We start from the raw sequence: 24342 nt of genomic DNA on the forward strand, positions 1-24342 counted from the left end.
CGCTGATGTCTTGTACATAACTGCGTTGCTGCTCATGAACCTGGGAGCCCAAAAGTGCTTCTTTGGTCTTTGCTGTCAATGGTAGGAGCCCTGAAAGGCTGCAGTGCAGCATGGCAGGCTCCAGACTCGTGCAGTTCCTGGGGGAACCCTCTTCTTCCCCCATGAATGACTTCCCTCACTCTTGGGTGATGTCTGGGAGAAGAGGAGCGTGAAGCCCAGCTTGACTGAGAGGCAGTGCCAAGGATTAGGGAATTGCTGCGAAGGGTAGAAAGAACTCTTCAGATCCTGTAACGTGATCATCGTATTCCTCCCAGGGTCTGGTTGAGCGCCATAGGATTTGTTTCAGAGCTGAGAAGTTGAGGGATGCTTGGGAGGTTCCCCGAGGCTGCTGGGTCAGGGCCCTTTGCACTCTGTAGGAACTTCCCTTTTCCCCACACGTACATCTTCAACTGCAGCTCGAGCAGCTGCTGTTTGAAGTAGGAGGGAAGGGCGGGAGTTACTCCTGGAGGGGCTGCCCCTGTCAGCAGCCTTGGGCAGGTGGAGGGGGGAATCTGGCCAGCAAGCAGGCAAACGCACACAGAAATGACGCTGGAAGCCAAGGCTAGTCCTGCTGATGTGGCCCTTTCTCCTGCAGCGGATCATAAAATATGGCTCAAATTTTCATTACGGCCTCTATTGATTATCTTTTGGGACAGATGAATTATAGGGAACATTAAATTAAAAAAAAAAAAGGGAAATATTTGAATGGGTTTGGGAGGTCGATGCCAGAAAGGCTGACGCACCAAGCCTTACCGGCACTTGCCTGCTTTGTGGGCCTGCTGGGCCCTTCCCGTGGTCCCCCTTGGGGGAGCGCCTGTCCGGGGAGCTCCCCTGGTCTCTGTCAGCTGCCCCTGGGGAGCAGCAGGCTCTGCAGTGGCCGTGGGCTACGCCCAGGGACAGCCCAGACGCGGAGGCGGTGGCTGGAGCACCTGGGTGCTGTTCCCGAGTCCTGCCTGATGCCACATGCTCTGCCTTGGCTGGGAGGTGGCCCTGGGGACCTTCCAGTTAATCAGAACTCGACGGGTGGCTGGCTGGCACCTACCCTGGAATTCTCTAACGACGGGGGAAAACAAGGGGCTGTGAATGGGAAAAGGCCAGGTCATTGCATTTGGAGACAAATTCGGATCTGGTGTAAATATATGCACGGAAGCTGGCAGTGAATCATAAAAGTAGTGATGAGCTTTCAAAGGTTTCCCTCCTTCCTTGCACCAAGAGAAACATTGCTGCCCTCATGTCTCCTATACTGAGGGGTCTGTACTCCTCTCTCCAGGGTTCATCGAGTGCAGGAGCTGATTCTTGATGTGGTTTGTGGTCAGGGACCTTTGACTCCAGGTAAGAGAAGTGCCAGGATTGAATCATCCCACTGTTATTGTGGCAGACTGAAGTCAAACCAGAGGAAGAGCGATCTGGCTTCTGGCTGGCTCTGGCCAGCTCTGATTTTGAGGATGATCCTGGAACTTTGTTCCTGTGGACTCTCTGTGCCTGGTCAGCTTTTCCAGGTTGTACCGTGTGCCACACGATGCTCTGTGCTCATCTGCAGGAGATGGCCTGGTAAGGCTTTATCCTCTGCTCGCTTCTCTGACTCTTTTCCACCAGAGTGGGTGAAATCCTGTAACCTGAAATGTCAGCACGCTTTTAGCAGCTGAAAGTGGGGAATAATGGATGTCACCTCTTCCAAAAGAGTTGCAGTTCCGAGCACTCTTCCCTTTCCTGGTGGTAGCAGGAGAGTCCTGGAGCAGACACTCAGGGGAACTGGATGGCTTTAAAATCCCTTCTGTGCACTTTGTTCCTGGGTTGTTTTCTATCAGTCAGGCTGGCAGCCAGTGCTTCTGAGGAATTCTCTGTTTTCTTTTCTAAGATTGAGAAGAATGCAGCCAGGGTCCCTCTCCAGCCACCCGCCTTCACATGCCAGCTTGCAAGACAAACATCCCCCCCCAAATACTCGCCTGCATCTGGACACGGGGTCCTGTGTGGCACAGTCCTCGTGCCCCGCTGCTGCAGACTGACCCGGGGAGATACCCCTTCCCCTCACCGATCCCCCTGCCTGCCACCACTGCCAGCTCTCCTTCTGCGGGTCAGAACAAACACCCAAGGCATGAGCTCTGCTTTTGAGACACTTGCATGTGTTGTGGTGGTGCCTTTTAGTCACATGTGTGCGCAGATTCCCATTTGTCCGGTCACGCGGCCATTTGGCAGGGGGTTCGCCAGCCTGCACATCTGTGTGTGCTGCAGGGGCAGAACCGTCTCTGCCTGTGCCGTTGCCCACCCTGCCAGCCTGGAGGAGCACAGGCGCTCTGGGCGTGCGCACTGTTCGTCTGCGTGCAAAACGCCTCGTGCATTTGCTGGTGTGTTTGTGTGACCTTTCAAATAAAAACGGCGTTACTAAAGTGCGAGCATTCACCCTTGCGTATGGGAGATTTAGGTGCCAGTGGACGGGGCCACCAAGCTGAGCGCTTGCATGTACGTGTTTCACTTCCTTGCAGATCTCTGCCGATTTCACAAGCCATCCACAAAGCTTTGGCTTCACCTGGGCAAATGCAAAAGGTGGTGGTTTCCATGGCTCCATGGCCTCGCTCGAGCGACACACCCTTTTTGTGTAAGCTGGCTCCCTGGAGTCGATTGTTTTTTGGCAAACAGCTTCATAAACTCCTCCAACAATTAAACTGGAAAGAAAAAAAAAAAAACCAACACAACAAAACCCATGCATTATGGAGTGAGACAGCAAACAGGTTGGAGCAACTCCCCCAGCCAGCTCCGTCCCCAGCAGCTCTGGAGCTAGCCCCAAGCCCCCGGTGCCGGGCAGGGAGGAGAGGAGCCCCAGCTGCACTTGCTGGACTTCGTTTTGGGAGGTGCCTGAGCTGCTCCGACCCACCAAACTGCAGTGAGCTAACAAACATGAAGGAAAAGGTCATGTTATTCACTTTTATTTTTTCAAAGCTGCAAACATCCCTCTCTCTGGGAGGGGAGACTGCACAGATGCCAGCTCTGATTAATTTAAATATTTACCAATCCCTTTTTTTTTTTTTTAATTGTGTATGTTTGCGCTGTGTTTGTGTCCCATAAAATACCTGGTGTTTTGGGCGTACCCCGTTTGCAGGGTGCATGAGATCACACTGAAAAAATGCAGTGAAAAACATTTTCATGCCACGACACATCAAATAGGATTTTGAATTAAGATGAAGATTTTTTTCCCCCCTTTTTTATCTCTGAAGTTTGGGTGAAAGGGTATTCTTTTTCTATTTCTTTTTTTAATACTTTTCTTTAACTAGGAAGAAAAATTGCCATGGAAATCCTGTAAGAGTTACTTTTGCCTCATCTCACCATGTCAGACAACGAAGGCGACTGTGCTGGTCAAAGCACCCATTAGTGTGTATTTCTGTGCTATTGTCTCGGTGGTGGGTTGTTCCAGTGGGCAGGCAGCGAGCAGGGGAGAAGTCTTGAGGGTGAAAGCCAGCGCCAGCTCTGAGCTCCGGGTGCGCGGCAGCAGCCCCGCTCCTTTCCCTGCCCGTCGCTCGTCTGTCTGTCAGACTTGCTCTGAGGCAAGCGCTATGTTTTGCTGTCTGTGCATCCCTGGCACAGGGGTCTCGTCTCGTTTGGAGCTGCCGGGGTGCTGCTGTAAGACTTGCGGGCGGCTTGCCCATCGTGCTTTTCAGGGGAGGCAGCTGAGATGAATGAGTGACCCTTTCTTTGGTGGGGCTCCTGGCACCCGCTGGGCACAGAGACTCGTGGGTTTGTGTGCCCCAGAGCCGGGCACGGTACAGGAGCCAGTTTGGGCACAGGTACATCATGGCACGTTGCCCTCTTTGGTATGGGATTTTCTATATGCTTTTGGCCATAGAGGCTTGCACTCCTCTGGGAGGTAAGTTTTATTTGCGGGTTCAAGCAATGAAAGCACTGCTGACATTCACCCCACCTCCTTCTAATTGTTTTCCATGCCCATTGGGTCATAGTCAGATCCCAGCTACATCTGGGAAAGTACAGAGCTGTTCCTTGGAAAAATGGAGCATCTCCAAACTGAGACTAGCGCTGCTGGGATCAGGATCCAGCCACCTCCTCTTTCTGCTGTGTGGCTAGCAAGCCAGGCAGAGTTTGGCCCAAAGCATAAGTCTTTTGCAGGGTCTTTTTGGTTTACCGTGCCTCTAAAGGACCACAGCTCGAACCTCCCCACTGTGAACCGCAGGTCTTGAAGCTCTGCCTCGGGAGAGGCTTAGGGGGACAAGGTGGCAGAGGCAGTAGCGCTTCTGTGAGTGGGGCTCACAGACAGCTGGAAGTTGGCACCCGAGCCAGATGTCAGTGCTGGGATGCCAGGGGCACAGCTGCCTTGTCAAAAGCCTTAAGGCTGTCATTGGGGCAGGGTAGGATGTACATGTGCGTATGTCTGCTGGAGGGGGGGATTTGCATGGCTACAATTTGAATCCTCTGTTCCTGCTCTGCTGTGGGGAAAGGAAAAGGAAAGGGGCAAAATCAGGGTGGGTGTGCAGGGAGGGCAGCAGTTGTCTCATCTGAGCCATTAGCCAGAATTTGAAATTGGACCTGTTACTTTTGAGGAATGTAGGGCAGTGGAGGAGAGATGTTGTGTGAATGCGCACGCGGCTCTTGCTTCAGTGTCCTAGGAAAATGCCAGAGCGTAGGATGGCAAGGAGTAGTAATTACCCCACAGCTTCAGCTCCACCACTGCACTCTTTGATCACTTATTACTTTTCTATTCCTTCTGCTTCTTGCTGTAATTGTTACAAAATCTCTCTGCTTTGGGATGGGTCCAGGACTCCAGGGCCCAATTGCATCTGCCCTGATTCAGAAAGTGGGTCATGCTGCTTGGTCTGGGAAGAAGATACTCATCTTGCTTAGCATGATATTTATTAGGAGATAGGGAAGGGAATGCAACCGCGCTGTTGCCTAGAAAATTGCTCTGGGGGGATAGCGAAGGACTTGTGAGGGCAGAGCACAGAAAGTTCTTGTGCACCCGGTGCCTGCTTAAGCTGTGCCACGTTCCCCGTGCCTGGGTTGCCTGCTTCCCTCACAGCGAGACGTGGTGTGGAGCGATGGCAGGACGATAGTGGGGCTGGGGACAAGGAAGGGATTTGTGGCTGCTCCCTCAGCAGCTGCCAGGCAGTGATGGGCTCTTTGCCTTCCTTGGAGTCGAGGCTGGTGGGAGTGGAGGGAGAGGAAGACCAGATCTGGTTTGTTCGTAAAGACGTGCTGTTTTCACAGTAGCAAGTGAAGACCTAACCTGGTTGGGTTTTGTTGCTGGCCAAGTGACCAGCTCTGCTCCCGCACCCCCTCCAAGTACATGGCAAGCCTGGGTACTCGGTGTGCTGTACGACACAGTGCCCTGAAAGGCAAGAGCTCCCCTGCTAAGAGCAATTAGAAAACCTGGATCCAAAGCCTAGAGTAATTTACTCTGTGCTGTATCTATCTCTCATTAAACAACAGGGGGAAGGAGACTCGGGAAAAGAAGCAGGTGATGGTACGCCCAGTGTTGCTCCGGCAGGGTCTTACAGCAGGGACTCTGCCACAGACCGCCCTACTCGTGGGGGGTAGAAAAGCGCAGCTGATCCTGCCAGTCTGGCTCGGCCTGTGCTGCTGCTTGCTGTGAAATCACCCTCAGGATTATCCGAAGGAAGAACTGGCAACTCCAGTAACTTGGAGGGCCGGATCCTCAACTCGTTTAAATTGGCATGACTTCACTGAAGCCACCGAAACTGCACTGATTTTACACCAGGATCTTCTTCAGAATCTTCTGAAAGAAGGCAGCAAAGAGGGCACGAAACAGAGGTTTGATAGAGCCCACTTACAAGTCTGGGGACTCCCGAGCTGTCCTGAGTGGAGATTGGCTCAGCAGGTCATTTCCTTACGCCTTGGACAGCTTCGAAGGGCTCTGAATTCTTGTGGCTATGGCGAATGCCAAAGCACAGCTCCCTCGGGAGGATGGGGGGACCCGCACCTTGCCGGCACTTTGAAATGCATGTTGGCAGGGTTTGGTGAGAGCATCCAGTGTTGCCCTCCCAGCGTTTCCTGCTCATGGCTTTTTAGTGGCAGCGTGGTGAGAGGGGTCGGAGACACAGTGAAGACCCTCACCTTTTGATTTGGCCTGTCATGAGCCCTGCCAGGCTTGTTCTCATGGGTGCTCTAATCCTGGCCCATCTTTTCCCGTACATTCAACACCACCAGTATCCCTTGCGGCATGTGATGCCGTTGGCTGAGGCAGCCCAGCGGCTGTGGCTTTAGCCTTACACCACTGCCACCACAAGTTTTAATTTCTCCAAGCCTGTGAGATGATGGGAGGAGAGCTTCCACCTCAGGGAAAGAGAGTAGCCAGTGTCCGTGTACCAAATGACTGCTCCATTGGGCAGCGTTAAGCACATCCCTCCAGAAATTGTTGGTTCCCGGTGTGGCAGGCCAATTTTGTTTTCCCAGCTCTGCGCCTCATTCTTAGGTGGGAGTATTATGGGATGTATGTAAGAAGGTATGTTGTCATGTGTTTCTAGGGGAGGTTGTTTGCTGTAGCAGCAGGCTCTTGGGGCCTGCAGGGATACACAGAATTCCCTCCAGCCCCCAGCACGCACTCACATCCGGGGTGGATATGGACAGCATTTTAGCAACTCCCAGTGCAGCAGCTCAGGGCCGGAAGTGAAGAAGGGTTAAAATATCCAGCTGAAACTCCTGTAGGATGTAATTACCTGAGCTGGAAGCTGGCCAGGACAGCAGGTATCGTGCATCATCTGCTGGTGGTATCAGAAGCACCTGGCATTGTGGGAGAGGTGGTCAGGACCGAGGAGTGACGTTCATGTGAGAGACAGAACCGCTCCCTCAAGGCTGCCTCTGTGGGCATTCAGCGTAACGGCTTTTGAAGTCACTTGGTGTTTGTTTCCATGGTTGTTCTGTGCACGTACCATGGTGCCTATAAAATGCTCTTGGGAAACTACAGCCCATGGATAGATGGCCCTGTCTCGACGCTCCCAGTTTTCCATTTAAAAGAAAAGAGGAAAAAGGCTTACAACAAAAAAAAAAAAGGAAAAAAAAACCCAAAGGAAATTGACTTCCCAAAAATTACACGAAGCTAACATTCGAGGCCTGGCACAAATCCATCACAGCCAGGAAACTCAGAATTAACCAGTGCGCTCCCATGGCTGCGGGGAGTGGCTGTGCTCCGGCAGCACAGGCCAGAGCTTTAGGAGTTGGGGGCTCGGGGATGAACGTCCTCAACATGTCTCTAAGTGCAGCAGAAGGTGTTTTCGTGCACCTCCATGCATGCAGAAAAGCGGCATTAGATGCAGGGCAGCTTGATGCTTCGGGGAGGGGGTTAACAGGCTCCTGGTGCTCAGATCTGACGGCTGATACCAGCACCTGACCCGGGGCTCCTTGCACCAGGACTTTCCCAGTGGGCTCTGTGTTGGTGGAGCAGGGACGGAGGGATACAGCAAGTACCTGCAAGCTGCTGGTGAGGAAGCTTGAGAATTTACACCCTAGCCCAGGTTGCAAGTGAGGACAAAGCTGACTCTTCTTCATTCCCCCTTGCACATGACGCAGCATAGCATAAATCATCACGATTGACAGCTTCAGTTCAGTTCGGGTTAGAGGGGAAGGGAGGGAAGCGCAGGTCAGGCCGGGGGGCCGTGCTGGGGCTGTCCGAGCAGCCGGCCCCGAGCAGGTCACAGGAGGAGGCTCCGAGCAGAAATCGTGGCTGGTGCGGCAGGTCAGAGGTGGCCTGAGCTGGCCGAGTGGGATGGAGGGAGGCTTGCAAAACACCTGCTGCGCGCTCCTCGCCTTGGGCTGATGCTATCGGTGCTGTGTGTTTGCGAGGACTCATTTCACTCATCAGTTTTGAAAAAGAAAGGAAAGGAACGGGCTCCCGTACCTACTGCTGCAAAGAGGCTGGCACCGTGCTGAGAGCGGGACAAAGGCCCAGCCGTGCTTCTGCTATCCCCAGCCGGGCTGGGTTGCCAACCTGCTTTTGCTGTGAATTTTCACAGCTTTGGGGTACTGCAGACAGAAGACTTCATGTCAGAGCTTTGATAGTATCTCATTTCAGAGGCTGGGGGAGGCTGGGATGTGTTAAGGCTGAAAATATTTACAGGTTTTGAAGTTGAAACGCAAACAGGAAAAGCCCTTTAAAAAGTGAGTGTAGTGGATATTCAAAACAGGGATTGCCATGGAAACGCCACAATATTTGCTTAAATTGACACAAAGGTTGCTGGTTGCAGGGTTCTGACTTCTTTGGCTCCATTTTCTTTGGCCCGGCACCTATCACAAATTGATCTCAACAACCCTCTTTTGTTTTGCTTCTTTTATTTTTGTCTGATGGAAATTAAAAAAAAACACCACCACCAAAACCCTCCAGTCTGCAAATCCCACCTCACAGAAGAGTCTGAAGCTTCTGAGCTTCTGTCAAATGTTGGAGCTAGGACATTTTTAAATTTTGTAAGTAAGGTAAAAGTTCTTATTCTTTTCATCTGTGTATTTATTCATTTCCGCCACTGCAGGAAATGGAAGGGAATTGTCTTAACTGTCTAGGGAGAGCGGGGAGAAGGGTGAAACCTGTTGCAAAGGTAGCAGTGGGCATCCAGGGAGCACAGGAAGGGAAGTGGGACTTTTGTTGTCCAGCTCTTGGACTGAAATTTGAGAGATTTCGTTTCAGTTCCCAATTCTGCCTCAGATTTGCCAAGTGACCTTTGACAAGTCACTTAATTACTGTGTGCCTCACTAAACTGGAAATAATTATTCTTCTTTTGTCTCGTCTGGTTATATTTGTAACGTCTTTGGGGCTGAGGAATTACATTTGATGTGGGGGTGCACAAGACTGACGATAGAGCTCTGTTCTACTGGTAGTTGTAAGACGAACGCAAGCGAATGCTTCCCCCACAAAGGAGGGATGGCATCGTGATCTCACGTGTGCAGAAACACTCAGCTGGCTATGGGGGGAAGCTCTTTGCAATAAGTGGCTTAGTACTGTAGGCTGCTTCTGCAACTGATTGACCTGGATTTTTTTCTGGGGAAAGCTGGAGTGTGTGGCCCACCGGATGGTCACCTAGGTGGTTTGTACTTTGACTTTTGAGTTGCTAGCACCACACATGGCAGAGAAGGAGATTGGGATGCAGTGTGTTTGGCAGAGCGTGAAATGCCTTGCCTTGCTAGACTGTTGTGTGTGGCCGAGGGCTGAGGTCTGTGGGTGGCTGTGGCATTTGAGGCCGGCGTCATTGCTTGTGCTTGTGATTCACCTGAGCTCTTGTACTGCTCAGTAGGGAATATTCATTTCCTTTTGAAACTCTCCTCAGGGCAAAGAGACTTCACCAAGTGAAGGGAGGCCATCAAATTCACACTGTCTTCACCTGAGACCACCTCCAAAACAAAGACCCTGACTTCTCTCCTGGCTTTGTACACTGGAATGGACCTTGAAGCCTGTGACTTCTCAATGCAAGGTACTGGCTTTTGTTCTGTGATCAGACCGTCTGCTCTGAAGTAGGACTGGAGTGAGTGATTTTGGCTCTCCAGAGCCTCCATTCCAGTTCCTGGGAAATCTCTAGCCTATAAAGTTTAGAAGAGCTGCCGAAAGTCATTGGTTTGGGTGGTAAATGCATGGTGGGGTGTTGGTTTGTCTTGGGCTGGCTTACAAGTAGGACTGGCTTTACCCCTGACATCGCTGCCCATTTCTGCACAGACATAGGCACCCAGCTGACACAGCAAAGCGCTGGTTTGAACAGCTCCCTCTCTTAGCCTCCTTCTTCCTAATGAGCTGGCGTGCAGTATTAACAATTAGCTAAGTAGTATGCTAGAACAGGCTAGCATGGGAGTCCCCTGGATAAGTATTGTGTGGGACAGTTTCTGATTGACTCGTTTCACAAAAGAAGAGGAGTTTGAAGATGTCTGTGGTCACGGTGGGAAACTCAGAAAGGTTGTGAGGGGGTGGGACTCTGTTTCTAAAAGCTGTTTTACTTTCTTCATTGCTTGGCTCCTGTCACAGCTTCTCTGCAAAGAAAGGTATGGCACAACATGGCCTAGAAGAAAGCAGCTGTAGGATAACAACAGTGGGATAATGTATTTCTTCTCAATGGTTTGGGCATTTGGGAGGTACTTGGTGGCACTGCCATACGCTGCAGATAGAAGGGCCTGAGGATACTCGCCGTGTCTGGGCTTTGTATGATGTTATGCCTGCTCTGTAGGGGGTAGAGGTTTTGTCAGGGGGTACCTCCATACTGTGTTGGCACCATTAAATGATGATGATGCCTGAATGAAGATCAGCAACGTGAAGTGCCTGTGGGGATTGTGTATCACCATGCTCTTCTGTCTTTTGCTGTTGTGCCATAAATGATACGTGGGCAAAGCAGTGTATCCAAAGCTGTTGTGAGTCACAGGTGCAGCTGAGACCTGAACTGGAAGGATCAGGGTGGAGGGACTGTATTGGCTTAGCAAGAGGGAAGACGAGAAAAGTCACAGGGCTGAGATGTTGGTCTGGGGCTTCAGCTATCCCTGTCCATCCCTGGCTGTGTGTGGCACGGGGGAATCTCTTCATGTTCTGAGTGCTCTGCCATAAAGAGCAACAGCCGTGATCCTCTAAGGCGCAGCAGGGCTTAGTGCTTGCCATGTGTTCAGAGCCTACAGACCTGAGTGCTTTCGGTAAACCTGCCAGTAAATACAGTATGCTTCAGGATGGGATATGGGTGAACTGTGCCTTCCCACACCTTCCTAGTGCTGAAACTCCTCCAGGGTCTGGCATGCTTTATTTGGAAAGCTTGGTTTTGAACTACTAATGTAGGGAACTCTGGCCTTTATCCCTGTGTGAGCTGCTCTGGTGCCTGTGTCCCCTTTTAGAGCAGTGGCACACGCCTTCCCAGGCCTCCAGAAGTGAGAGAGCTTCCCAAATTGGAGCTCTGCCCAAGGGAATAGGGTAGTGGAGCATGAAGAGCCTTGAGGTTTTACCAAATAAGATACAAATTCTCAGGTTTGACTGCAGCAGGTGAATTTTCCACCAAACATCCTCATGTGCCTCTCTAGAGAGGCCCAACATCCAGGGGGAAAAACTGCTGAGGAAGCTGCTGCATAGGTTCTGGGTCCATTTTTCCATCAGAGGGAGCTTTTCTTGTGACCCCTCTCACAGGTTTCTGCTGGTGTAGCTGCTGGTATTGAAAGCCCTGCCTGTCCATCTGGCACGGACCTGGGATGAGCAGGACCTCTGGGACAAGAAGGCAAGAGGAGGAGACTGATACATCAGGAATTCTTTAAGTGCTGAAGTGAACCTTAAGGTTCAGGTTCTTGCAGATCAGTAATCCTTTTTGATGTTTGCCTTCTCCTCCTAGTACCTACTGGGTGCATTGCCTGTACAAAGCTGAGTGTCCTTCAGGGGCTGTTTTCTGAGGGACAGAAGCTCATTAGAGACAATAGAAATATTTCCCTCGACTCCAGCTGTTTTCTTAGGTCCCTCTAGTTCTACAAGCATCACTTCAGTGAAGGAGATGCATTTAGCCTTTCAGGCATGTGGCTTTGTGATCGCTCATGCTCTGGACTAGAAATCCCTGTGTTCCAGTCTTCAGCCCTGGAGCAAGTTGTATGGCTTCTACTTTCAAAACAAGCTCAATTTACTTTGGGCTACAGAGGCTGTTTGCACGTTCTCCAGAGCCCATCCCTAGGCTGTGATTGCTTTTTCACTCTCTGTTTATAAGCACAAGCTGGCTGTTTAGTCCTAGAGCTATAAGGGTTGGGGGGAGTTTTCTTCTTCAGTTGATGCAGGGTAGCCTTTTATGCGGGGGAAAAAGCTAAAAAACAGTGGGAAAAGGATTAGAAATACCTGCTCTGTCTGTGTTTGAATTTGAGGAATATTTCTCCTTGCTTCAATCCTAAAGTAAACCTAAATTTGGGGGTTAACTTGGGCTGACTGCATTATTTTTGCCAGGATCCTTGGGATCACCGCATACACACAATTGCTGCGGGAGCGAGGTGGGAACTCTGTCTTCCGCAGAACTGCAGCTGGCCCAGCCCTGCCAGCCCTGACGACTCAGATCCTGAGCTGGGCTGGGGAATATGAAACAGCCTTGCAAAATCATTGTGGAAATTTACCTGCCTGTCTATGAAATCAACTTGCCTGCCTTTGCCAGGAGGAGTTTAACTTGCCCATTAAAATATACATCTATTTATGTATTACTTGTTCTGTGAGAGAAAATTTTCCCAGGCAGTTACAAAACTCAGTCTAGACTGTAACATGTGGCATCTGGTGGTAACATGCCATATACATATATCTGAATACAGTATCTACTGTATCACCCTGGTTGGGAGTTAATAGCACGTATCTGGATTATAGCGAGGTCTTTCCGTTTACAGCACGCTCTCACTGGATAAAAGTTTGGCCGGGTTCCTGCCTGCACTGGTCTGAATGGGGCTTTGCTCTGCCTGCTTCCATCCAGATAAAGCAAGGCAGGCATTTCCACGCTGCCTGTTCTGACCTGTGGCCCCACAGTCCACCTAGGCTGGAGGCAACAGTTCTCGGCCAGAGCTCTTCCGGTATGGCTGAGTTGAGGAGAGGGAAGATGTTAAAAGCCTGTCTGGGATAAGAGCAGGGTTGTCACATCCATCTGCTCAGGCCCTGACGAGCAGCTGATCCATATTGTTAACATATTGCCTGCCATATGGGCTAGCTCAGCTCTCCAGGAACGCTTGGGAGACCTGACCTCTAGTGTGACAAGATGTGAGCATGAAGGACGGGTTGACAACAGCCCTTGGGTCTCGGAGTGTGAAACCGTGTTTCAGCCACTTCCGCTGCCTTCCCCTGCGCTCACTCGCGCGCTGTCTCTGCCTGCCTCTCTCCCTCTCGTCTCTCTGAGGGTTTTTTCCCTCCCTCCCCTGTTTTCCGCATCCCTGGTCTGCGCTAGATCAATGACCTTCACTCATAACCAGACTGGACAGTTCTGACTCCCTCCCCCGGGCCTTCGATCAGATGTTTGGTTGGCGGCTGTGGAAAGCTGAATGGGGGGAAGTCAAAGGAGGGGAAAGAGGATCATGTGCTCGGCAGGCCTTATAGCTGTCCATACCATATCTGGTCTGGGAATGGGACTGACGCCTGATCCACTAAGGTCCTTAGCACCTCCTGCTCGCTTGGCTAACGGCAGATGCTAATATAGCCTCCTGTTGGAGGGCCAAGTCCAGCAATGGGATCTAAGCAGGTTGAAAAGGCTCAGAGGTTCAGGGAAGGGCCCTGATGCCAGAGTTTGGAGGAAGGAACACTTCCAAGGCTCTTGAGAGACATGGAATGATTTAGTTTCAAACTAAGGGTAGGCACAGCCCAAAGCCCTTCCAGAAGCCTGCTCTGCTCAGCAGCTAGTGATTTGGCACCTACAGCCGTCCCCATGAGGGGGAATAGTTGTCTGAGGTGCAAAGCTGAAGAGGTTTTCCAGCAGTGAGGAAGTCAGCTGAGCAGGATCCCACCCAGGTGTTGAAGGAGCTCTGAGTACAGAGCCTGTGGTGCAGCGAGGTGCAAGCACAGAGCTCAAGTGTACGGATATGTGGAGCAGCTTAGCCCTAAAGAAGCCCAGTGCTTAAGTGAGGGCTGACAGTTGCCTGGCTGACTGTCACGCAGGAGACCAGCCTGCCCCAAAAACTCAGATGGGAAAAGGATGTTCAGTACTGGAAGAGACAGGACTGGGCCAGGCCTTCGTGGGTTCAGACCTCGCTTTCCCTGCCACCTCCTGTCGTGCTTCGGACACCATGGTATTCTAAGTCTCCTAGAGCCATTGCTGGTGGAGATGGCCATCTCTTTCCTAAGGCCTCTGTCTTCACACTTGAACTTTATGGAGGTTAAGTCCTGGCACCATTGAAGCAAGCACGAGTTTTGCCGTAAACCTCAGTGGAGTCAGGATTTCAGCCTTGGCTCCTCAGAAGAGGATCGGGATCTTTCCCAATGTTTCTTATCCATCAGCTCTGTCAGACCTGCAGGCGTGACTTACTTGTCTTAGTCTCCCCTCGTAAGGGTTGCCTTTTTTTTATATGCCTGTCCTGTGGAAGTCAATAACCTCAAAAAAGCTGTGATTTCGCCCTACTGCCCTTCATAAAGGTTTTAGACTGGTTTAGGTGCTTTTATCACTCTCCTTCCCCATATACCTGCAATTGCAATGAGCATTAACAGTGTTTATTTGTAGAGAGGAGCCCACTGAGGTATTGCAAAATAAAACACAGTGATGAGTCGTGGTTTATTTACTCAAGCTTCACTGATGTAACAAACCTGATTTTATGCTAATAATGACTCAGAAACAGAGTTGGGAGGAGAAGCCAGATCTCCTGATTCCTTTAGCCATATGACAGTATTTCTTCCTGTCCTTACTAGATCCAGTGGCAGTTCTCTCAGCTGGGATGCAGGCAGCAATTCTGTGGCACCCCGATGAAACAGCTAGCTGAAAGAAAAGGTTAACAGTGCTCTGCTAGTTTGCAGGGTTCCACAAAACATTTAGGAACATGTTCAACTCTGGCAGGCACTGTATGTGGGACCATCCGTCAGGCAGCTGTCCAGCGGGAGCCAACAGGGACGGTGACCTGCCGGAGTTCCTCAAGGAAAACCGTCTGGAAATCGCTTGGAGCAATCAGTGCTAAGTATGCACATGAGTGTTCGAGGGAAATGCATGTTCAAAATGTAGTTCTTAGAAATCTGTTGATAAAAACAAAAAATTTGAAAAATGAACAAATACTGTAAAGTGAATGTGATCTGTTCTCTGATGTCTTCTACTGAGGGCTCATTCCAGAGCTGGTGCTCAGCCCATGGGGCAGTACTGGAGGTGAGGCTTATCTCACTACTTGAGCTGAATATGGAAAGACTGTTTTATATTGCCTCTGACAAATTATGTATTAATGCTGGGGCGCTTTTTTTGTTATTACTGCAGTTATATATTAACCATTAAGAGCCACAGGTAAGCCATCTGCTTATGTAAAGCAGCAGAGCTGCATTTTCAGCCAGCAGAACTATCCTGATTTCTGCCAGGGCAGTTTACGATCTGTCCCAGTGTCTTTCTTGTGATTCTTGCTGAGTTTGTCTTAGGTGTACATTAATAGAACATACAAGAGAAAAGAGGAGAGGACAAACTAAGGTGAGTTTGAAAGTAAAATGAGCAAACAATATTGCTAGCCTTGTCCTTTCAGAAGTCAAAAGCTACTCCCCTCCTCCCCCCAGTTATAAGACTTAATAATACCGAGGTTTCTATGTGTTTAGGATGCACATGGATCACATTTCAGGTTGCTGTGCCCTGCTAGTGGGAGAGCAGAGGGAGGGATAGCGCTATATGTACATGGTTGTACAAAACAAAAATCTTATGTAAATTGCAAGATCTCAGGCTTTAAGAAAAACATGAAGCATTGCAACGTTGACAAGAGTTGGCACATGGGAGCAATTCCTGCTTGATTACCGTGTCCCTGAACTGTGCTGACCTAGAGAACAGCCTACTCAGGAACCTGGTTGCCATCCTTTCTCGCCAGGGCTAGTTACAACAGGAGCTGAAGTCAATCGCCCCGAAGGCCAGGAATGTTTTGGTAGACTTGTTTTACCCGGGGCCGTTTGGCAGCGGAGCAGTGCGGATCCTACCTGAGTTGGTCACATACGGTGTGGGGCAGAGGGGGTTTGTCCTCTCTGGCACGGGATCTTTGAGGAACTGGTAGCTGGACATCCTCGATCCCTGAAACAGTTAGGGATAAAGGTAGAGAGCTGTGCTGGGACTGGAGTGAGGAGAGCTTCTTGGCATCACCTACTGTAGCAGCACAGCCCAGTGCTGCTGCCTGCCCTGCTTGTTCCCCGAGGCTGCTAGGCTCTGGCTTTCCCCCCGGGAGGCTCAGGCTCCTTCCTTTGCACATGAGACTGTTGTAGCCCTGGCTTTCCCAGCCCAGGGGGACCTGCTGAATGATGAGGGGTGCTTCCCCCGCCTCTCCCTGACTTCCCAGCACTCCTAACCTGGGGGTGGCCAGCCAGGGGAAAAGTGCAGTTACCCTGCCCTGGAACCGGCTATCCAAGCAGGGCCTGAACAGGGACCATTCCAGGAGCATGCGGAGAGCACTGAGCTCCCAGGCTTTTGGCCCAAACTTTGAAAGTCCACACAATGTCCCCCTGGCAGAGCTGCCTCTCACCCCTTTCCCAGCTGCAGAGAGAGGTGAAGGTGCCTTCCAGGACCTCCACCAAATCAGTCACCTAGCAACTTCTGGGCTTGCTCTTTGAACCCTGCCATGCTAGCTATTCTCTCTTTATCCTGCTCTCTTCTACCCACTTCTTGCTCATTCCCCTGTGCCACTTTTTATGGGTTTGCCAGAAAGGAGAGGAGATTTTTCTTTCCCTTGTTTGCTTCACTCCATTACTCCCATCTGTTCATCCAGGCCCTTAGTCCCTTTGTTTTTCAGAGTCGTGTGGATTTGGGCTCTCTGTTTGCTCTCTGGGATGCTCTTCTGGACAAGGCTGGTGTGGGAAGGAGGTCTGGTTCACAGGCCAGCACGAGGGGTGGGGGAAATGTGCCTCTTCAAATTAATCAGAATTTTCTCCTCCAGAAATGCTAATGGGGGAAAAGCAATTAAAGCAGCCTGTTTTTTTATTAAGTAATCTGTGTTAAGAGCTTGTAATGAAGTTTAGTGCCGTTGTGACTCGATATTTCAGCTTCATCGGTTTGAGTCAAAACAATCCAAAGTGGGAAGGGAGCGAGGAGGTGAGCTGCTCCCCAGCATTGCTCGTGCTGACTCTCGTTTCAGCTCGCTCTTGTAGGCTTTCCAGTATAATGCGTATGAGACCACTCACTCTTTATCCTGCCCAGGAGGGCTGTACTGCATAAGAAAGGGGGCTTTAAAACCTGCACTCACAAACTGGATGGCTGCTTCTGGTTTAAAATGCCTCTTCTCAAAGTGGGGATGACCATGGCCCCTTGGAACAGCCTTTTCCTCATTTCTTGGGATAGTTGCAGATACCAAGTTTTCCATCGGGAGCAATGAGTGGACAAGGGACGGCAGAAGGGAGGTGGCAGCGAGGAGCAGTGAGACCCTCCAGCCGAGTGCTGCATGCTTCTGAAGAGGTTCTTAAAGCTTTTCCAATATCTGGAAAAGTTTTAGCTGCCACAGGGCAAGGGTGGGAATGGTGCCTGCCATTCCTGTCCTTCGCACCTCCAGGCCTGTGCTCACTGCCCTCTGAGCAGCGCAGCGCTGTGACCAGGGCGGCCCACTGCTGGGGGGGTGCGAGCAGCTCTGGAAGTAGCCCGTCTCCTCCTCCTCCTCCTCCTCTCCTTCCACTCCAGGAGAAGGCAAGAGAAAAAAGGGACAATGTCCCTTTAAACAACTACATGCCAAGCCTCTGCCGTCCTGTTTTATCTGAAGTCCAACCGCATGTTGTTCCAGGGCCGATCCGCTTTAGCTAATTAATAATCTGACAGGAGCCACCCAAGGGATTAGCTGCTGAGACGAGCTAGACCAAACCCCCAGCAAATGAGCCCCGCGCTCCCTCGGGACTCAGAGGTGACTTTGGGGGGCAGGGGGCTGCACCACATGCAGAAGGGTGTCGAGGCCCTGAAGGGGATTTATGGCATCTGGGAGGGTGAAGGGGGAGGCGAGGGGTTACAATTTATGAGATGTAAACTAATAAATCAGTTAGTTGAGGAGGGGAAAGGGGGAGCACCAAATTAAAAGATAACGTCTTAAAGGAGCAGTGTAAATTGATGGCACTCCTTGTGGCAGGGGACACCGGGAGAGTTCCCAGTGCAGACCAGTTGTAGCTTCATCTGCACTGGCTGCCTGGGAGAGAGGCAGAGGGAAACTGCAAAGCAAAAGAAAAAAGGGGTTTGATGGGGATTGAGAGGAAGAGAGACGCACCTTTGTGCAGTTTATGCAAACAGATGATGGGTTGGCTTTTGTGGCAGAGGCAGCAACGTGAAGGAGGGCACGAGGCCACCTCTTTTGGTCACAGAAGACAGGGGCTCTGGGTGGTTCCTGGCCTGGGAGGGTTTGGTGGGTAAGGGGGTGCATGGTCATCCTCTGCACTTAGTCCCCCCATACGATTAGGCTTCCAGCCTTGTAGGGAACTCTTCGGTTGCCTACTTGTTAAATGAGATTAGTGGAGTGGGTCAACTTGAAGCAAGACAAGTTACTATTAGGAGAGCTGTCTGAAGACAGTGTGTGATATATTTTCTTCTCCAAATTTGCCTCTTCAGTCACTCTTCAGGCAGTGACAGGGTTTGGAGTTTGCTGCTGAGGCAAGTGAGTTTTGTTCTGGAGGCTTGCACAGGTCTGGAACTTCCTGGTGGTGAAGGTCCATTTCAGATTCTCTTCCGATTTCAGGAGCTGTGTGCCTGCTGGGTAGAGTAGTGGCCTTGGGCATAGGTTTTCCCCTGCCTCTTCCACTGACCAGTCCCAAAGTTGTTCTGCCTGTTGCCTTTCCATATCAGTCTCTTCTGGTGCCTTGAAACCTCTCCTGGGCCGAGGTTCTTTCTGAGAATACGCCCAGGCCTCAGCAATCTCTAGGGGCTGCTCTAATGCAAATGGTAATGCAAGATGGGATTTCCAAAAGCCTTCTTAGGGAGATTTGTAATCCCTGCCCCATGACAGTGCTAGACACAAGCTAATGGAGAGGGACCTGTGTGAGCTCTCTCTGCACACCCAGAGCAAACCTCTGAACCCTTGCCAAAGGCCAAGCTTTTGACGTTTCCTGCAAGGGCAGGAGACTCCTTTATTTTCTCCATCCCCACCTAGCCTGCAGCAGACCCAGGGCAGCGTGGCCCCTTCCCTATCCGGGGCCGGGGAGTGAGGCTGTGGCTGTGGAGTGGCAGGCGGTCCCAGGAGCTGGGCGAGCTCCTCCTGCCCCACCCCGCAGCACCCCATGGCCTGAAGCGAGCCCAGCCCCTGCGGCCAGCCCGGCATGAGCCACAAGCAGCTCTGAGGTGGTCGCTGGGGAACGCCTCTTTGCTGAAGGGGTCTTGGGCTCATGTGGGAGCTGCCCTGGGGGAGCTTAGCACAGAGCCTGCAGATCGCTCTTCCAGTGGGGCAACTGCATTAAGCAAACAAAACTCATCTGACTTCTACATATTTCCATCTAGACAGCTACCTTGCAGCTTGCAGGGTCCCCAACACAGATGTGTTGGGCTGGGGATGCTTCTTCTTGTGATCTCAAAAGGCAAGGAGTTGAGAGGGAGCAGTCCTGTGCCTTGCCGGAGCTGAACTGTGATGCTGAGCCACTTTCCTTTCTGGGCAGCTTTGATGGGCACTTGCTTGGACCTGGGCTGCCAGAGTAGTCTAGAGCCGCTGGGAACCTCTCCCTGCCCTCCTGCCAGCGCTGCACCATCCCTTCGTAGTCCATCCCATCCCTCCTCATCCTGCTGTGCTTATGCAGTCTTGTGGTGGGAGTGTGTGGGGAGGCTCTTCCGGAGGTTGGGCTGGCAGTCGCGCCGTCGCAGCCTCTCATACACACAGCCGCGGTTTGGCCTCCCTCCTGCAAAGCTGCCGGTGGCCCACGCTGCCTCCTGACCAACATCATTAGTGCGGGTATTTATATTTCATTAACAACATTAAGCCAAAATGGTATTAAAAGCAACACCAATGATAAATAGCTTATTAATAAACAGGGAACCGGCTGTACCACGCGCAAATTCAATCCCTTCCTAAACGTGTCTCTACCACTAAAACCAGCCACTTAACTCTTGCTATCCTGGAGAAATTTGAAGGATGCTTTGGGGGAGGATGGGAATCAGATAAAAGCAGGGGGTGGGGTGACACAGTGTCACGCAGTTTGGTTCTTACTGAGGCACCTGACTGGGGTGGGAAGAAGGTGTAGGTCTCTCAAAGAGCCACCGTATTTCTGCTACTGGGTGGGATGTCTTTGGTTCTGCGTTTCTAGCGTAATTTCGATTATGTTAAAACAGCAGTAGTATAGAGAGCATGAAACAAAAAAAAGCAGAAAGATTTAAGATCCAAGTGAGTGTGTCTGCCTTTGATTTTACCATCCTCTGCCCTTTTTCCCCCCCACGCCTCTCCCTGGCTTGGGCAGTACCATCCACAGCAGCCACTGGCACAAAATCTCTTGCCTGCACGAAGCCCAGTCTCTCCCAGTGATCTCTGAGGACAGCCAGCCCTGTCCTCATTCCTCCCTGTGTGTTTATTCTAGGGATTAAGAATGTTAAAAATGCAGCTTTTCTTGTAAGCTTGTCAATCAGTTTATTATTTTTATTTTTTGTTTTTGTTTGCCCCCAACTCCTTATTCTCTGAAATGACTTCCCATGCTCCTGCCCCACCCTAAGTACAAAGGCTCTTTTATTGCTCTTCCTGCTCCTTCTTTCAGCAGTAAATTAATTGCCTCAGAAACTTGGATGACTTTGGAGTCAGAGGCCCCCCCCTCACAGCACCTCTGGGTTTCTCAGAGGAGAGGTTCCCCTCTCCAAACACAGCTCATGCACTTTCCCAGCGGGGAGGACGTGGTGCAGGGCTTTGCCTCGCTTGATCGCACTCCCGCCACGCAGCGCAAGCTGCTGCCTCCTTTGCATCCAGACACACTCCCCAGCTCCCAGGGCACGTGGGTCCCCCCGCTCTCCCACATCCAGTGTATGGTCAGCAGCACGTGCAACCTGCACCCAACACCCTGCACGCGTTATCTCCAGAGGCAGCAGCGGCAGGTCCTGGGCATGCTCCTGGCCCCCACTGCTTGCGTAGGCATGCTTTGCATGCAGCTCCCCAAAACTGGGCAACTCTCCAGTTGGTCATGCTCGTCTGTATTGCTCTGACTGCATGCACCTTGCTGGCTTAGGTTGCACTGGTCACAGGTATAAGACAGTAACATTGTGGTCTCCCCGCTGTGGATTGGTTTGCTCACCTTTCAGCTTGCATCACGCAAGGGCTTTACATGAAGAACGAGACCTCTTCCCTAGCCTGACCATGTCTGAATGTCAGTTCTCCCTTGTAAACAGTGCAGCATTAAGCGTAATTTTCTGCACTTCTGTTCCTAAGCACAGTAGTGGTCCTGATTTTAGGATTTGAGGTGCAGCTGGAATCTTTCTGCCTCCTCCTCTCCTAGTCCTTAGGTCCTTCTGTTACAGGCTGGGCACAGATTGGATGAGAAGGGAGCACAAGATTGCAGAGCTGGCTGGACTCATCTCCATGGCCTGTGTTTTGCATGTGATGGTGAGCAACTTAGCCAGAAGGAGTGCTTTATCATTTGTTTGCGTGCCGGTGTGGGCAGTATCATGGATTGCAAGTCTTCTGGTTAGCTGAACTGTGAATTGTGTGTCCTGACAGAGTCATGTTAAGAGAGGAAACTTATGAGAACCTGCCTGTTCCAGGCCCAGCTGATCGTCACAGGGTCTGTCCCTTACTCACAGGAGCATTACGACACTCATATATTCAGAGCTGAGGGGGAGGGGGAGAGAAGGGAGAGAAACCAGGCATCAAGATAATCATGATTTCCCCAGAGCCGTGTAGGGAACTCAGAGGCTGATATCCAGCAGCATCTCTTCCGTCTCGCTCTTGCCACAGCATTGAGGATAAACAAAAAAACTCTGGTGCTGCTTACCTTCTCTGGTCCCCAGCCCTCATCCTGGGGCATCCCTTCCTGCAGGGAGCTGGGCAGAGCAGGGTCAGGAGGGAGAATTTGCTGTACTCACACCCTTTCTTCTCGGGGCTTGGAAGGGCTCAGAGAGCAGGAGATGCAGCCTGGGAGTTGGCCGTAGCACTGGATGAACATCTTGTCTGTCGATGGACAGAGAACACAGAGGGGACCCAGCAGCCTGGGAGCTGCCTAATAGAGGTTCCTACAGCCAGCAGAAAGAGGGAGTGGATCAGACAGAAATACCCTGTACAGCTAGTAACCGTGAGTTGGTGAGGGGAGGCTTTCTGAGGAAAAGCCTTTGAGCTTTTCATCCTGAAGCCATTCCTGGAAATATCCCTGAGGGAGCTTTGTTAAACCCCCCTGTCCACTGGGAAGACCACCCCTGCCCGGTGACAGCTGGCACCATATAAGAATGGTGCTAGGGCTTCTTAGGACTGAAGGTGATAAAACTGGCCTTCCCCCTTAGTCCTTCTTTATTACTATGCTTCCTTTTCATACTTGGGGAAGGGTCTCTGTTACACATAAATTACTGTTGCTTGCCAGATCTCAGGCTTTCTCTCCTCTGAATACCCAAACAAGGATGTAAGGTCTTGAGTCCTGCTTTTCGCCGTGGAGAAGACTAGCGCCCGCGTAAGAGACTTTTAGGTGGAAGGGAGCATAAGCTTCCCCCATCTGCCGAGGCATATGTTTCATAGGAAGTTCTTATGTGCTCCTGGGAGGACTCTCTCTGCCAGTTAGGAAGGAGATTATTGTGGAAGCTGTCTCACATCAGCTCTGTGTCTGAGGGATGAGGGATGGGAGCTGTGTCCTATTTCGTACCCTGACGGTATGAGAACAGGTAGACCTGAACTGGCTGTGTCCGAAGGGTGGCTTCTCCTGGACACGCAGCCATGTTGGGCAGGGGGGAGAGCTGGTCTGTACCCAGCTCCCAAACTATTGCACTGAGCGCCCGCCCCTAGCAATTTTGCAAACTCCATGAGCTGCCTGTTCCATTGCAGCTCTCTCTATGGAGCGTCTTCCCTTGAAAGGAATTTTAATCAAACTTGACTGAGGAGTGCTGAAAAACATGAGGAAGTAATTAGAAATATGAATTTACAGCCTGCTGGAGTACCTCCCTCTCTTTCTCTCTCTCTGCATAACGCCTGTGTTCACCCGTGTTTCCTATCGTTACCAGTCTCATTCTTCAAGCCCTCCTCCACTTCACAACCTTTGTCCAGACCTGGTGTGTCAGATTTGTGACCCTCAGTGCTGCCTTCGGAGAGAAGAGAAAAGGTAGAGCCAGTTCTGGGGAAGACTGTGGCCCTCACTTTCTTCTGCGAGGCAGTAATAAACCAGCAGGAGGACAGTCCCAGGAGGAAGTTGCAGGTTCCCTGAAGGAAATTGGCTGGAACAGCCTCCCTGATTGTCTGTGATTTCCTAGCTAGATAGGCCCCAGGGGAGGGGGTAGGTTGGAGCAGGGTGGAATCAGCCTGGAAATTAGGATGGGCTGGATGCTTCCTCCATAAGGTGTTATTTTCTCATTTACGCTGTTCTTGAGGGTCTTTTTGTTGTTGTTTTCATGCATGAAACCATTATTCTGGGAAGGCTCTGAGCTTGGGTGACTGCAGGATCCATAACCAACTCCTAGGGATGGTCACATACTGCAGTGCCATTCACAGGTCACATACTCCAGCACTGTTGGCTCTTGCTCCCTGATTCCAGCTTGTGTCCTTTGCCTTCTGTCCCGTGTGCACACACGGCAAGTCTGTGTGTTGCCTGTATAGGATGGAGAGCTTTCAGGTGTCTGCTCAATGCACACCAGAGATTTTAAGCCCTTCACAGAAGGGAGAGTGAGGACAATTGCGTGGGTAAGGCTCCAAACCCAGTCCAGTTGCCTTGGGCAGGAATTAAGGGGCAAGTTGTGAACAGTGTGTGTGGGGTCGCTGAAGAGCTAAAACGATCAAGCACTTCTCTCGTCTTCACTTTGCTTTCTTCTTAAAGCAGCAGAAGAAATGGCTGGCAAGTTACTGGGCACCTGGGAACGTGGCTGTTTAGAGAGTTGCCAGCCCGTGTGGGGATTAGGAAGAGCTCTGAATTTGTGGGTGGAATCTAGCAGAAATGGGTAAATTTGGGTGATCTTTCAGCACGTTAAAGAACAAGCTGCTTTTAACCTGTAGCTTTTTTTTCTTCTTTTTTTTTTTTTTTTTTTTTTTGAGGGTTAGGCCCTAGGGGCAATTTATTTTCCTTGGCCCTAAAAGGGCCAGAGAGCCAGCTGTCTCAATGCAAGCAGGGGAGGGCATTCCCTGTGTCTCTGGCAGGCGTCTGGCGTGGGGTGGGGTTCAACGGAAGGGTCTGAAGCCCCGAGGGTTACTAGATGCCTGACTCAAATCTGAGTTTCAGTGGCTGGGGCTCTCATCTTCTGAACAGCAAAAAGGAACCAACCCCAAATGCTTTTCCCAAATCTGCTATCAAAGATGCTGCTACCCTGGCCTTACCCTGGGCTGTTTGGTGATGAAGGAGAGAAGGGGGAGTAGCGTAAGTACTCCCTTGGGATCCCCTCTTACACTCTCATTTTCCTGTAACCACTTTGGTTTTTTGGCTAATTAAAGACTCTGAGCAGTTTTCAGCCTGTGGGGTTTCTTTTATTTGGTTCCTCAGCAATTAACTTTTTTACTGAACAAATTTTTCATTGAGCTGGGTAGGATCTGGGGCCCATGTCTTGGTTTAAACTTTCAGGTCCTTCCTCCATAGTCCTGTGAATCCATGCCCTTTCCTATCCCCGCAGCGGCCCAGCACCACCT

The sequence above is a fragment of the Pelecanus crispus genome, chromosome 15 (assembly GCF_030463565.1).
Source record: "Pelecanus crispus isolate bPelCri1 chromosome 15, bPelCri1.pri, whole genome shotgun sequence".
Classification (NCBI taxonomy): domain Eukaryota; kingdom Metazoa; phylum Chordata; class Aves; order Pelecaniformes; family Pelecanidae; genus Pelecanus; species Pelecanus crispus.